Genomic DNA, 13847 nt, shown 5'->3' with positions numbered 1-13847 from the left:
CTTTCAATTTTTTTTTGTTTGACGGTGTTGGCGTACAGTGGGCCAGCAGTTTATTAACAAGCAACTACTGGCTTCCATTCTGTGTTTATTGTTACAATTTGTAAAAGTATTTTAATTTGAAACACTGATAATTTAAATACAATGAAACTCTAAAATGTTTCAAAGTAAAGATTGTGGTACACTTATTATTTAGAAAATTTATGGATTATATTCATGAACACATTATTACTTACAGGATATCTCACAATTATATTAACAGAAATTTCAAAATTCTATTAACACACTATATAAAGAAAATTCCAGTTATGCGGTAATGATGACTATGTGTGTGGCAGCATTTCAGTTACTGTGTGGCTGCCCACCCTCATAGCTTAGAGGGAACAGTGGTAACAATTCAAAGGAACCTTAAGTAGCAAATGCTACAATGGAGAAATCTATTTGGTCGTGTTAGAGGTTGCTAAAAGTGCAAAGTCTTTGACTACATCCTTAGATATCATGTAGTCTTGTAGGACAGAGCTCCGACAGTGAAACACTACATTAGCACCTCATTCATTGGGACTTATTTCTGAAACACAAGAGGGCTAGGTATGGCATCATTTCTATTTGGTGTATCGTACCGTTTCCTTATCCATCTCATTTTCTTGTAACTAATGGAGGGTAGCAAAGATCGAATGTGAGATTCAAAGAAATACAAAGTTGTATAGCACAGAAATAGTGCCTTTGAGCAATTGCATCCATCCTGTATGTTTTTGCCCATCTCCATTAATCCTATTGCCTGCATAAGGTCTGTTCTCCTCTCAGCCTTGTCTTTTTAATGCCTGTCTAAATGTTTCTTAAACAGAGTGACTGTATATGATTCCACCACCCCCTCTGGCAGCAAGTCCTGGATATCAACTATTTCTGTGTTGGGGCAGCATGATAGTGTTGCAGTTAGTACAAGGCCTTACAGCGACAGCGACTCAGAGTCATTTCCCGCTGGTATCATTAAGGAGTTTGTACGTTTTCTCTGTGATTGCATGAGTTTCCTCTGGGTGTTCTGGTTTCCTCCCGCATCCCAAAGACATACAGATGTAATTAGGTGGTACAGGCTTGTTGAACCAGAAGGGCCCGTTACTGGAAAAAAGTTAAATCACCTCAGACCCTCTTTAAAACTCCTTCTTCTCACCCTTAAACCCATATTCTCTCGTTTTGATAACCATACCAATGGAAAGAAAGATTCTGTCTACCCCATCTATGACTCCTATAATTTTATACACATCTATCATGTGCCCCCTCAGCCTCCTTCATTACAGGGAAAACAAAACCAGCCTATCCAATCTCTCCCCATAATGTCCTCAAATTCAGGCAAGATTTTGGTGAATCACAAATTCAGATTCAGATTTATTTATCATATACGCATCACAATGTGTCATTTGCATTAACAACCAACACACCCAAGGGTGTGCTGGGGGCAGCCTGCAAGTGTTGCCACACATTATGGCACCAACATAGCATGTCCATGACGTTCAGTGTCCATCGTATCGAATGATGACAGAGAAACCCGCGTGGGAGAGTTGTTAAAGTGGAGAGGCCTTTGCACTAGGGTAATTCCACTCCCTCGTCCTCACAGTTCCTGGTCCAGTGGTACAAGTTGTCATCACAACTTGGTTGCAATGAATGACCCTGACTTCTTCTGTGCCCTGTTCTGCCATTCGCGTTCCACACACTCACTACCCTCTGTGTAAAAAACTTACCTCTGGAATCCTCCCTATACTTTCTGAAAATCACCTTAAAATTATGCCCCTCTGTATTCGCCATTACCACCCTGGGGAAAAGACTATGACTCTCCACTTGATCTATACCTCTTATCACCTTCCACTCCTGAATCTTGGCCATAAAAACCTAGGCTGATGCAATAATACTGTACTGTGAGGGCCCTGCACTGTGTCAGATAGTGTCTTTGAAATGAAAAATTAAACTACAGCCTTGTCTGTTCTCTCAGGAGCTTTTAAATGTCTCATGGTACCATTTCCAAAAAGCACTGTAGCATCTATCTAACCATAATTACATGCTCCTCTTTGTGGGAGCTTATTATATACAAATCACCTGCCTGTATAACAGAGTTCAGACTTTAAAAGTGCATAATTGGTAATAAGCACATAACATGAAAAATGTTTTAAAAAGTCTGTGAATGATATTCACTTTCCATGGCCCTAGAGTCTGATTGCTAACCTTAGCTTTTCAGCACATCAGCAATATCTTTCCAAAGGGTTAGAGTTGTTGGTGATACACTTACATTTTAAAGAAATATTCTTTCTTTCTTTTTAAATCTTTTTATTAATTTTTAAACAAACATAAATGAAACATGAATACAGAGAGTTTGAGAGTACATAGTTAATAGTTTAAATAAACATTCAAATAGATGATAATCAATATATAATAACCTCCCAAACTCATAGTAATTACGAACAAAAGAAGTAAAAAAAAACCAAAAAAAGAGAGAAAAAAACTAACCAACATTGCATTATGTCAAATATATACAGTAGTGCCAATAACTCCGTACCTCCATCCAAATAATTAAGGATAATAAAAGTGAGGTTTAGGAAAAGACAATTTAACTCATATGAAAATGTTGAATAAATGGTCTCCAAGTTTCTTCAAATTTAACTGAAGGATCAAAGACAACACTTCTAATTTTTTCTAAACTCAAACAAGAGATAGTTTGAGAAAACCACTGAAATATAGTTGGAGGATTAATTTCTTTCCAATTCAATAGAATAGATCTTCTAGCCATTAATGTAACAAATGCAATCATCCGTCGAGCTGAGGGGGATAAACAACTATTATCCGCCATTGGTAAACTGAAAATTGCAGTAATAGGATGCAGTTGGAAATTGATATTCAGAACTGTTGAAATAATACCGAAAATATTTTTCCAGTAATTTTGCAAACAAGGGCAAGACCAAAACATGTGGGTCAATGAAGCAACTTCAGAATGACATCTGTCACAGATTGGATTAACATAAGAATAAAATCGAGCAAGTTTATCCTCAGACATATGAGCTCTATGTACAACCTTAAATTGTATTAGGACATGTTTAGCACAAATAGAAGAAGAATTGACTAATTGTAAAATTTTCTCCCACTGCTCAGTGGGTATAAGACAATGAAGTTCTTTTTCCCATTCCTTCTTAATTTTTTCTGATACTTCTGGCTGTATTTTCATGATCATATTATAAATGGTGGCTACTAAACCCTTCTGACAAGGATTCAGAGCTAAAAAAAATTCCGTAATGTCCGATGGACATAATTTCGGAAAAGACTGTAACTCATTATTCAAAAAATTTCTAACTTGCAAATATCTAAAAAAATGAGTTTTAGGTACCGGTAAATTATATTTATTAGATAGCTGTTCAAAGGACATAAAACTATTGCCTAAAAAAAAATCACAAAAACATGTTATACCTTTTGTTTTCCATAAAACAAAGGCTTGATCCATAAAAGAGGGCCGAAAAAGAAAGTTAGATATTATAGGGCTTGATAAGATAAACTTATTCAAGCCAAAAAATTTACGAAATTGAAACCATATTCGCAATGTATGTTTAACTATAGGATTAGTTATTTGTTTATTCAATTTAGATAAAGAAAAAGGAAGTGAAAATCCTAAAATTGAAAACAATGAAAAGTCTTGTACAGATTTACATTCCAAATTTACCCATTGTGGGCAAGCTGCTATAGTCAATTCTTGTGTCCAAAATATTGAATATCGAATATTAACTGCCCAATAGTAAAATCTCAGGTTTGGCAAAGCCAAACCACCCTCCTTCTTAGGCTTCTGTAAATATTTTTTGCCTAGTCTAGGATTTTTATTCTGCCACAGATAGGAAGATATTTTGGAGTCAATAATATCAAAAAAAGATTTAGGAATAAAAATAGGTAATGCTTGAAATTAATATAAGAACTTGGGTAATACCATCATCTTAATAGCATTAATTCGACCAACCAATGACAAAGATAATGGAGACTACCTGGTAACAAGTTGCTTAATTTGGTCAATTAAAGGAAAAAAATTAACTTTAAATAAATCTTTATGTTTTTTGGTAATTTTAATCCCCAAATAAGTAAAATAATCTGTGACAACTTTAAATGGTAAATGTTTATAAATTGGAACTTGCATATTTAATGGAAATAATTCGCTCTTGTTAAAATTCAATTTGTAACCAGAAAAGTTACTAAACTGAGCAAGCAAAGACAAAATAGCAGGAATAGATCTCTCAGGGTCGGATATGTATAGTAACAAATCATCAGCATATAATGATAACTTATATGTCCCTTCCCCATGAGTAATACCCAAAATATTAGGTGATTCACAAATGGCTATAGCTAAAGGTTCCAAAACAATGTCAAATAGTAAAGGACTTAAAGGACAGCCTTGCCTTGTACCACGGAATAATTGAAAAAAAGGAGATCTTTGATTATTGGTAAAGACCGAAGCCAAGGGTTTATAGTATATTAATTTAATCCATGATATAAATTTCAAACTAAAATTAAAATGCTGCAACGTATTAAATAAATATGGCCATTCAACTCTATCAAATGCTTTTTCAGCATCTAAGGAAATGACACATTCTGGTATTTTGGGAGAAGGAGTATAAATAATATTAATTAATTTTCTAATGTTAAAAGATGAGTAGCAGTTTTTAATAAATCCAGTCTGATCTTCAGAAATAATTCGAGGGAATATATTTTCTAATCTATTAATTTTCTAATCTATTAATTAATAAATCTATTAATTTTCTAATCTATTTATCTATATTAAGAAATATTCTTTGCTCAGTTTTTTTGTTGTAAACAAAAACCAGTCCCCAGTTCTTAATGTAAATAGCAAGCACTAGTCAATTTGGTGTTGGAAACACAGTGTTACAGAGTACAGGCTGCTGGCCCACAGCCGTGATGGGTCTGCTTTGCAAAGAGAAGTGACCGATTGCAAACTCCTTGTCTGCATTAGCCAAACGTAAGACAATGGGGGGGGGGGGGCTAGTTCTCTTAGCACATCAAACATGGTTACAAATTGGGATGTTTGCGTACTTCCATTATTCTATATCTAATTTCATTGTAGAAAGTGAAGTGACTAATTTGTGCTAAATCAGCTTCATTTACAGAACACTCAATTTGTTCTCAAATTGATTTGCATCAGTTCGAAATATTCAGATGTTTATTTGTTTAACATTGATATTTTAGCTACCAGATGGTTGGTGTTTATACATTTATCTCTGAGAATGAGCTAAGAAAATCTTGTGATTTGATTTACTTTATATATGTATTTCATTTGTAGAAAACAGAACCTTTTATTGCTTCAATCACTCCCTCAGCCTTAAAAGCGTATTGTTTTATTCATCATATGTCTATATATTTGTTTCATAAGGTCTGAATTCTAACTATTAGATATGTTTTAACTCCAAGAAGCAATTTGTTTATTTTAGATTTAGACCATAAGATAAAGGAGCAGAATTAGGCCATTCTAAGTCTGCTCCACCATTCCATCATGGCTGAGTTATTATCTCTCCCAAACCCATGCTCCTGCCTTCTCCCATAACCTTTGATGCCCTGATTAATCAAGAACTTTTTAACCCCTGCCTTAAATATGCCCAATAAACTGGCCTGCACAGCTGTCTGTGGCAATAAATTCCACAGATTCACCACCCTCTGGCTAAAGAAACTTCTTTTCATCTCTGTTCTCAATTCTGAGGCTGCGTCCTCTGGTTCTGGACTTCTCCACGATAGGAAACGTCCTCTCCATTCTATCTAGGCCTTTCAACATTCAATGAGATACCCCTCATTCTTCTAAACTCCAGTGAGTATGGGCCCAAAGTCATCAAACACTCCTCACATGTTAACCCTTTCATTTCTGGGATCATTCTCATGAACCTCCTCTGGGTTTTCTCCAATACCAGTATATCTTTTCTTAGATATTTTCTTAGACTTTTCTCATCGTAGTGATGAGGAAGCAATGCAATTGAGACAGGACTTGGACAAATTGGAAAAATGGGCAAAGAAGTGGCAGATTGAATACAGTGATGGGAAATGTATGATAATGCATTTTGGTAAAAGGAACAATAGTGTGGACTGTAATCTAAATGGGAAGAAGGTTCAAACATCAGAGGTGCAGAGAGACTTAGGAGTATTCGTGCAAGACTGCCAGAATGTTAATTTACAGGTTGAGTCTGTGGTAAAGAAGGCAAATGCAATGTTGGCATTTATTTCAAGAAGAATATAATATAAAAGCAAGGAGATAATGCTGAGCCTTTATAAGACATCAGTCAGGCCACACTTGGAGTATTCTCAACAACTTTGGGCCCCATATCTCAGAAAGGATGTATTGTCATTGGACAGAGTCCAGAGGAGGTTCTCAAGCATGATTCTGGGAATGAAGGGGTTAACATATGAGGAGTGTTTGGCAGCTTTGGGCCTACACTTGCTGGAATTTAGAAGAATACGGGAGGATCTCATTGAAACCTACCAAATGTTGAAAGGACTAGATAGGGTGGATGTGAAGAAGATGTTTCCTATGATGGGAGTATTCAGAACTAGAGGGCACAGCCTCCAAGCTGATGAGATTGTATAGGCAATTGTAATGATCTTTCAAGAATTACCAGACCCTGGAATGGAGTCTATTATTAGGGATGAGGTTTCAGGGCACTTCGAGGCACATGATAAAATAGGCCAAAGTCAGGAAGGTTTCCTCTAGGCTAGGGGAAATCTTGCCTGACCAAACTGTTGGAATTCTTTGCGGAAATAACAGACAGGATAGACAAAGGGGAATTGATGGATGTTGTTTATTTCAATTTTCAGAGTGTCTTTGAAAAGGTGCCCCACGTGAGGTAGCTGAACAAGATAAGAGCCCATGATATTACAGGATAGAAAATTAGCTGACTGGCAGGAGGCAAAGAATGAGAATTAAGGGAGCCTTTTCTGGTGGGCTGCTGGTGACTGGTGGTGTATCATAGGGGTTGGTGTTGGGACCACTTCTTTTCACACTCTATATTTATGATTTGGAGGAAGGAATTGATGGCTTTGTTGCAAAGCTTACGGAAGATATGAAGATAGGTGGAGGGGCAGGTAGTTTTGAGGAAGTAGAGAGGCTAGAGAGGACTTAGACAGATTAGAGGAATGAGCAAAGAAGTGGCAGATGGAATACAGTGTCAGGAAGTGTATGGTCATGCACTTTGGTAGAAGAAATAAAAGTGTAGACTATTTTCTAAATGGAGGGAAAATTCAAAAGTCTGAGGGCCGAAGGGAATTGGGGGTCCTTGTGCAGGATTCCCTAAAGGTTAATTTGCAGGTTAAGTCTATGGGGAGGAAGGCAAATGCGATGTTAGCATTCATTTCAAGAGGACTGGAAAATAAAAGCATGGATGTAATGTTGAGGCTTTATAAAGCACTGGTAAGGCCTCACTTGGAGTATTTTGAGCAGTTTTGGGCCTCTTATCTTAGAAATGACATCCTGAAACTAGAGAGGATTAAAAGGAGGTTCATGAATATGATTCCAAGATTGAACAGCTTGTCATATAAAAAGCATTTGATGGCTCTGGGCCTGTATTCACTTGAATTCAGAAGAAGGAAGGATGGCCTCATTGAAATGTATTGAATGCTGAAAGGCCTTGATAGAGTGGATGTGGAGAGTCTAAGACCATAGTCTCAGAATAGAGGGGCATCCTTTTAGTGGAGATAAGGAGGAATTTCATAGCCAGAGAGTGGTGAATCTGTGGAACTCTTTGCCATGAAGTCCAAGTCATTGGGTATATTTAAGGTAGAGGTTGATAGATTCTTGATTGGTCAGGGAAATGAGGGATACAGAGTGAAGGTAGGAGATTAGGGCTGAGAGGAAAATGGATCAGCCTTGATGAAATGGTGGAGCAGACTCGATGGGCCAAAAGATCTAATTCTGCTCCTATATCTTATGGTTAAAAAGTGGTCAATGTGTGTATATTCATGGGCTTCTGCAGCTGAACCCATTCACTTCAAGGTTCAACATGTTGTGCATTCAGAAATGCTCTTCTGCACATCACTGTTGAACCACATGATTATTTCAATTACTGTCACCTATCAGTCAGCTTGAGCCAGTCTGGCCATTCTCCTCTGACCTCTCTCTTTAACACAGCATTTTCGCCCACAGAACTGTCACTCACTGGTTATTTTTTATTTTTTGCACCATTCTCTGTAAACTCTAGGAACTGTTTTAAGAGGAAATCACAAGAGATCGGCAGTTTCAAAGATACTCAAACCACCCTTTCTGGCACCAATGATCATTCCACGGTCAAAGTCACTTAGATCACATTTCTTCCCCATTCTAATGCTTGATCTAAACAATAACAGAACCTTTTGACCATGTCTGCATACTTTTATGCACTGAGTGGCTGATTAGATATTTGCATTATGAGCAGGTGCACAGATGTACCTAATAAAGTGCCTACTGACTGTAGATAGGGTGAATGCATGCAGATTTTTTTTACCCTCTGGTTGGGTGAGACTAGAACTAGAGGTTATAGGGTGAAAAGAAAAATATTTAAAATGGAATCTTGTTCACTGAGAGGATGGGCTAAGTGTGGAATGAGCCGTCAGCGGAAGTGGTAGATGCAAGTTCGAGTGTAACTTTTAAAAGAGGTTTGGATAGGTATGTGAATGGGAGAGGTTTGGAGGGATATGCCCTGGGTCAGATATATGGAATTAGGCAGAATATCAACACACACAAAATGCTGGAGTAACTCAGCAGGTCAGGCAGTATCTATGGAGAGGAATAAACTGTTGGCATTTTGAGGTAAGACCCTTCTCAACATTTTATATGTGTTACTCTGGACTTCTAGCATCTACAGGATCTTTTATGTTTATGAAATGCAGAAGATAAGGTTGGCATGGACTAGATGGGCTGCGTGGCCCATTTTGGTGATGTAGTGCTCTATGGCATATTTTCAAAATCAAAATATATGGCAGATGCTTAAAATCTGAATTTTTTTTTAAAAAAGCTGGAATATTCAGCAGATGAAGTTGCACCCATGGAGAGAATATTATTCTGTTGAAATAAACTTGATATGCTGAATATTTCCAGCATCTTCTGGTATTATTTCACTGTCTTTATTGATGAATATCATTTGGAGAATGCCTGGTTTTTATTCATTTTAGTGCGTCAGAAATGGAAAGCCTGGTGTTTAATTCAACAATAAGAACTTGAACAAACTGTCTTTGTTTACCACTTTTAACAATTCAAAATGCTCTTTGGGAACACATCAAGCTTAATTTAACACTGAACCATAGATATCTTACCAAAAACCAGACATAAAGCTTGCTTGAAAGTGCTAAACAATGGCCTTTGAAGATAATAGAGACCTCAGGAAATAGTCTGGGCTAAAACACCTGAGGCTGTTGGTTCCACTATGATGTTCTTGTTGGTCAGCTCAACCCAGAATCAGAATCAGAATCAGGCTTTGCATTCTGTTCTGCCATCACCAGAGTCTAGAACCAGAGGGCACTGCCTCAGAATGAACGGAGATAAGGAGAAACCTCATTAGCAAGAGGGTGGTGAATCCATGGAATTCATTGCCACAGAATGCTGTGGAGGAGAAGTCACATTCAAGGCAGAGGTTGATAGGCTGTGAATTAGTAAGTGTGTCAAAGGCAGAGAATGGGGTCAACAGGGATAATAAATCATCCATGATTGAATGATGGTGCATACTTGATAGGGTAAATAGCCTGATTCTGGTCCTATGTCTTTTAGTCTTACGACCTTGTTGTCAGGCACTGTACTAGGCTAATACTGATAGGCTTCCAACACTTAATTGTATGTTTTGATGTACAACTGCAAAAGTAGTTAAGTCTCAGAGATCACGCAGAACCCAGAGTCGTAAATATTACGGACTTGGGATTTTCAACAACATCAGTATTATTACGGTCACTGTTAGTGTTAGAGTCACAGAGCACTACAGCAAAGTAACAGGCCCTTTGGCTCATCTAGTCCATGCCGAATTGTTATTCTGCATAGTCCCATTGACCCGCACCTGGACTATAGTCCTCCATAACCCTCCCATCCATGTATTTATCCAAACATCTCTTAAATGTTACAGTCGAACACGCATCCATCACTTCTGCTAACAGCTCATTCCACACTCTCACCACCCTGTGAATGAAGATTCCCTTCAGATTCCCTTTAAATATTTCATCTTTCACCCTTAGCATATGGCCTCTAGTCCTAATTACACCCAACCTCAGTAGAAATGGTCTGCCTGCATTTATCTCAGCTCATAATATTTATCTCATATCCTCATAATATTGTATTCTTCTGTCAAATTTCCCTTCATTCTCCTATGCCCCAGGGTGAAAGCATTTTAACCTATTCAAACTTGCCCTGGTTACTGAAATTTGGTTTGCTTTACTCCACAGTATTTACTTACCTGAATATAATTTTCTCAGGAGTTCTGATACAATTTGAGCTTTTGTCTCTGAATCATTAGCTCACACTTCTAGTACCATAACCATCTCTGGTTTCTATTTTTACAAACATCTATACACTCAGTGGCCACTTTATTAGGTACACTTGTATACCTGCTCATTAATGCAAGTATCTAATCAGACAATCGTGGCAGCAACTCAGTGCATTAAAGCATACAAAAATCATTCAGTTGTTCAGATCAGACATCAGATTTCTTGGAACAGATGTGGCAGAGATGAAACTGAAAAAAAGGAATAGCAGTTTTACAAGAGACAGAGTGGGAAGAGGTATAGTCAAGATAGCCACAGGAATCAGTATGTTTATGAAAGATGCTTGTAGACAGTTTGTTTCCAGAGATGAGACAGAGAGATCGAGAAAGGGAAGAGAGGTGCCACAAATGGACCATGTGATAATAAATCTGATTCTAATTCTCTGAACCCTAACCATACATTATCACCAGGGATTAATGAGTCTTTCTTTTTCAGAACATCAGAGATGTCCTCCTGTCTTAAAGAATAGAGTTTCCCTTCCTCCACAATTAATGTTGCCCTCACCTGTATCTCCTCCATTTCCCAGATATCTGTGCACACCCCATCCTCCCACTGCCTTAGTAGGGATAAAGTTCCTCTTGCCCTCACCACCCACCCCACAAGCCTCCGCATCCAACACATCATACTCCGCAACTTTCACCATCTTCTTAGGGATCCTACCACCAAGCATATCTTTACCTCCCCTACTCTCCGCTTTCCACAGAGATCGGTCCCTCCATGATTCCCCTGTCCATTCATCCCTCCCCATTAATATCCCAACACAAAAATACAACTGCAGATGCTGTGGATCAAAGAATACGTACACAACGCTGGAAGAACTCAGCAGGTCAGGCAGCATCCGTGAGAAAAGAGTAGACAACGTTTCGGGCCAAGACCCTTCATCAGGAATGGGGGGAAGAGAGGGCCGAAGCCCAGTAATAGAGATAGGGGAGGGGGTAGGGCCTAGAGGCACCAGGTAGAAAACCAATCAGAGGAAAGATAAAGGAGGGAGGGGGAGGGGATAAGCATGAAAGAACTGTAGAGATAAAGAAGCAGAAAGTTGAAAGGGGAGAGAGGCAGAGAGGGACCTGGGATAGGGGAAGGGGAGGGGGCGGGAATTACCAGAAATCGGAGAATTCAATGTTCATACCACTCCCCAACTTTTCTTCCGCTACATGGACGACTACATTGGTGCTGCTTCCTGCACCCATGCTGAGCTCGTCAATTTCATCAACTTTGCTTCTAACTTTCACCCAGCCCTTAAATTCACTTGGTCCATCTCGGACACTTCTGTCCCCTTTCTTGATCTCTCGGTTTCCATCTCTGGAGACAGACTATCCACTGACATCTTCTACAAACCCACTGACTCCCATAACTATCTTGACTATACCTCTTCCCACCCTGCCCAATGCAAAAATGCCATTCCCTATTCCCAGTACCTCCATCTCCGCCGCATCTGCTCCCAGGATGAGGCTTTCCATTCCAGGACTTCTCAAATGTCCTCTTTCTTTCAGGATCGTGGTTTCCCTTCTGGCGTCATCAAAGATGCCCTCACCCGCATCTCCTCCACTTCCCGCACTTCAGCCCTTAACCCATCCTCCTGTCACCACAACAGGGACCGGGTTCCCCTTGTCCTCACCTACCACCCCACCAGCCTCCGGATCCAACATATTATCCTCCGCAACTTCCGCCACCTTCAACAGGACCCCACCACCAAGCACACCTTTCCCTCCCTACCCCTTTCAGCTTTTCGCAGGGATCGTTCCCTCCGCAACTACCTGGTCCACACGTCCCTCCCCACAGAACTCCCACCTGGCACTTATCCCTGCAAGCACAACTACGACACTTGTCCCCACACCTCCCCCCTTACCACCATTCCAGGCCCCAGACAGTCCTTCCAGGTGAGGCAACACTTCACCTGCGAGTCAGCCGGAGTCATCTATTGCTCCCGGTGCTGCCTCCTCTACATCAGCGAGACCCGTCGCAGATTGGGGGACCGCTTCGTCGAGCACCTATGCTCCGTCAGTCACAATAGACAGGACCTCCCGGTTGCCACCCACTTCAACTCTGCTTCACATTCCCAACTAGATATGTCCATATATGGCCTCCTCTACTGCCATGATGAGGCCAAACTCAGGTTGGAGGAGCAACGCCTCATCTACCGTCTGGGTAGCCTCCAGCCTGGTGGTATGAACATTGAATTCTCCAATTTCCAGTAATTCCCTCCTCCTCCCCCTTCCCCTATCCCAGGTCCCTCTCTGCCTCTCTCCCCTTTCAACTTTCTGCTTCTTTATCTCTACAGTTCTTTCATGCTTATTCCCTCCCCCTCCCCCTTTATCTTTCCTCTGATTGGTTTTCCACCTGGCGCCTCTAGGCCCTACCCCCTCTCCTATCTCTATTACTGGGCTTCGGCCCTCTCTTCCCCCCATTCTTGATGAAGGGTCTCGGCCCGAAATGTTGGCTACTCTTTTCTCACGGATGCTGCCTGACCTGCTGAGTTCTTCCAGCGTTGTGTACGTATCCATTAATATCTCTCCTGACTGATATCCATGCTAATGAAAGAAATGCTACACCTGCCCATTCACTTCCTCCCTCACCTCCATTCAGGGCCCCAAACAGTCTTTCCAGGTGAGGTAACCCTTCCCCTGTAAATCTATTGGGGTCATCTATTGTATTCAGTGCTTCCGATGTGACATCCTCTATATTGGTAAGATCCGATGTAAACTGGGGGACCACTTTGTCAAGCACCTCCACTCCATCAGCCAAAACTGGAATTTCCCAGTGGCCAACCATTTTATTCCCATTCCCCATTCCCATTCTAACGTGTTAGTCCATGGCCTCCCCCTCCTGCCATGTTAAGACTGCCCTCAGAGTGAAGAGCAACACCTCATATTCCATCTGGGTAGCCTCTAATCTGATGGCATGAATATCCATTTCTTCTTCAGATAATTGTTGTTTTCTTTCCTTATCCCTTCCCTCTTCAATTCCCCATTCTGCCTCTTACTTCTTCTCCTTACCTGCCTATCACCTGCCCCTGGTGCCCCTTTGCCTTCCCTTCCTCCCATGGTCCATTCTTCTCTCCTATCAGATTCCTCCTTCTGATATTTTTTTGTTTTCTTTCCCTCCCCCTTCCCTCTTCTTCAATTCCCCACCTTGCCTCACCTATCACCTTCTTGCTTTTCTTCCTTCGTCTTCCTCCACCTTCTTATTCTGGCATCTTCCACCTTCCTGATGAAGGGTCCTGGCCCGAAACATCAACTGTTTATTCCTCTCCATAGATGGTGCCTGAGCTGCTGAGTTGCTTCAGTAGTTTGTATGTGCTGGATTTCCAGCATCTGCAGAATCTCTTGTGTTTA

The 13847-nt window shown here is 40.2% G+C and overlaps 1 protein-coding gene across 1 annotated transcript in view; it reads left to right on the top strand.

The window, feature by feature from the left end:
- The window catches only part of LOC140733406 (prepronociceptin-like), a 32792-nt gene that overhangs the window by 6979 nt on the left and 11966 nt on the right, over positions 1 to 13847 (top strand). The gene's annotated exons all lie outside the window — the stretch shown is intronic.

Source organism: Hemitrygon akajei, chromosome 9 (genome assembly GCF_048418815.1).
Source record: "Hemitrygon akajei chromosome 9, sHemAka1.3, whole genome shotgun sequence".
Taxonomy (NCBI): domain Eukaryota; kingdom Metazoa; phylum Chordata; class Chondrichthyes; order Myliobatiformes; family Dasyatidae; genus Hemitrygon; species Hemitrygon akajei.
The sequence above is the reverse complement of the archived record's forward strand: the minus strand, read 5'-3'. Positions and strand labels throughout refer to the sequence as shown.